Raw genomic sequence first — 1,131 nt, 5'->3', positions numbered from 1 at the left:
TCATCACTTTTATTCAACATAGAAGTGGATATTCTAGCTGTAGCAATCACACGACAGAAAGAAATAAAAGGAATCCAAATCAGTAAGGAAGAAGTAAAACTTTCACTATTTCCAGTTGACATGATCCTCTATATAAAACACCCTGAAGAGCCAGCCAAAAAACTTCTAGAACTGATACATGCATTCAATAAAGTTGGAGAATACAAAATCAATGTGCAGAAATCTGTTGCATTTCTATTCATCAGTAATGAAGTGACAGAAAGAGAAATTAAGGAATTAATCCCACTTACAACTGCACCAAAACCAATAAGATATCTAGGAATAAGCCTAATCAAAGAGGTGAAAAATCTGTACTCTGATAACTATAAAACACTGTTGAAGGAAACTGAAGATAACACAAATGGAAAGAAGTTCCATACTCATGGATTGGAATAACAAATTTTTTAAAGAACAAATATTATTAAAATGCCATAATCTCTACATTTAATGCAATCTACATCAAAACAACAATAGCATTTTTCACAAAGATAAAATGAATAATCCTAAAATTTGTATGGAACCATAGAAGACCATGAATATCCAAAGTAATCATGAAAAGCAAAGCAAAGATGGAAGCATCTGGACTTCAAGCTACACTACAAACCTGTAGTGATCAAAACAATATGGTATTGGTACAAAAGCAGACACATCAATCAATGGAATAGAACAGAAACCCAAAAGGAACCCAAAACTATATGGTTAATTAATTTTTGACAAAGCAGGAAAGAAATCCAATGGAAAAAAGACAGTCTCTTCAACAAAAGGTATTGGGAAAACTGGACAGCTACATGCAAAAGAATGAAACTGGACCACTTTCTTATACCATACACAAACATAAATTCAAAATCAATTAAAGACCTAAATGTGAGACTTTAAAACTTAAAAATCCTAGAAGAAAACACAGGTAGTAAGTGCTTTGATGTCGGTCATACCAACTATTTTCTAGATATGTCTCCTAAGGCAAAGGAAATCAAAGGAACTTGTTTGGGACTACATCAAAATAAAATTTAATTTAAAAAAAACTTAAAAAAAATGGCAAGACTCAAAACGACAAGAAACTGCACCTTACACCTATCAGAATGGCAAGACTCA

The sequence above is a fragment of the Mustela putorius genome, unplaced genomic scaffold (genome assembly GCF_011764305.1).
Source record: "Mustela putorius furo isolate JIRA1106 unplaced genomic scaffold, ASM1176430v1.1 tig00001361_pilon_pilon_pilon, whole genome shotgun sequence".
Taxonomy (NCBI): domain Eukaryota; kingdom Metazoa; phylum Chordata; class Mammalia; order Carnivora; family Mustelidae; genus Mustela; species Mustela putorius.
The sequence above is the reverse complement of the archived record's forward strand: the minus strand, read 5'-3'. Positions refer to the sequence as shown.